Genomic DNA, 1,082 nt, shown 5'->3' with positions numbered 1-1,082 from the left:
CAAGGGTCTTGTTGATCGGGGGAAGATTGTTTTTATTAATGTTAGAGCCAACACTGCTTCCAGACTGAATGGAATACTCCAGACTGGCACTGGATAATGTCGGCCAGTATTGTGCCAATAGTCTGGGCTGCAAAGATGGCAACTAAAGGAGGGGAAGGGGCTCATGGCCTGCCCGATTTAGAGGTTTTGATCAGTTTTGTAAGCTCAAACATAGAAGGTGGCATTAAGTGGCTAAGCGAGGAACCCATATCAGTTTGAATTGGAAATAGCACAGCTGATGAGGATGTAGATGTAAGAGAGGAGAAGCATCTAAAATCTAGATAGACATATCTTAAATTTGACCTTTTCTGAGTCAATGTATCTGACTCTCTCCATCTTTTCTCTTGTCTACTGCAGACCTGTTTAAGGGCCCTTATGTCGTCAGAGATGATCTCATTTTATCTTGGTCCTTTTCACAGGTGCCAAGATGGTGCTGCCCAAGTCTGGCTAGATTGTCTTTCATCTTGCGGGAGACAATTACATGACCTTCATGATTATGCTAATCTGGATCCCACCATAAGCACAATATGGCTATTTAAGAAAATATCATATGACCCAGGAGGGACTTGAACCCACAATCCCCAGCTTCGGAGGCTGATGCCTTATCCATTAGGCCACTGGGCCTTGCTGGAAGCAATATGCCAATGGGACGTCCTTCAAACATGGCAGGGTTAAGAAGCCAGGAACGGAGATATACTGAAATTACAAAACACTTTAGGTCCTGACATTGTGGGTATTGCTTCTATATTCGATTGCCTAGAACAGAATGTCTGCCCTGGCTCCAGAAAAATGAGTCATGGGGAGTCTGACATCGAAATGATACATAATCTTATAAGAATGAAGGGGCGGCAGGAAGAGAAACACCCTATGAACTAAGTGTGATTTCAGGACTCCCTATTGTTTTGTAAATTCACTCTTGTAATGGCCCAAAGAAGGTGTTGGCATACTAGGGTGCACTGTAATACCAGTAAACAATGAAGAGAAAGGGTCAAGCAGGCGAACTCTCTCTTCAAGAGTGAGGATGGTGACATTTGAACTCATAG

The 1,082-nt window shown here is 43.6% G+C and overlaps 1 non-coding gene across 1 annotated transcript; it reads right to left on the bottom strand.

Moving 5' to 3' along the window:
• Window positions 1-590: 590 nt before the first annotated feature.
• TRNAR-CCG (transfer RNA arginine (anticodon CCG)) lies at window positions 591-663 on the bottom strand. The gene has a single exon. It is a non-coding gene; the product is annotated as a tRNA-Arg (tRNA).
• Between the last annotated feature and the right edge of the window lie 419 nt (window positions 664-1,082).

The sequence above is a fragment of the Lissotriton vulgaris genome, chromosome 5, assembly GCF_964263255.1.
Source record: "Lissotriton vulgaris chromosome 5, aLisVul1.2, whole genome shotgun sequence".
In the NCBI taxonomy this organism is placed as follows: domain Eukaryota; kingdom Metazoa; phylum Chordata; class Amphibia; order Caudata; family Salamandridae; genus Lissotriton; species Lissotriton vulgaris.
Note: the sequence above shows the minus strand (reverse complement) of the source record. Positions and strands in the feature narration are given on the sequence as shown.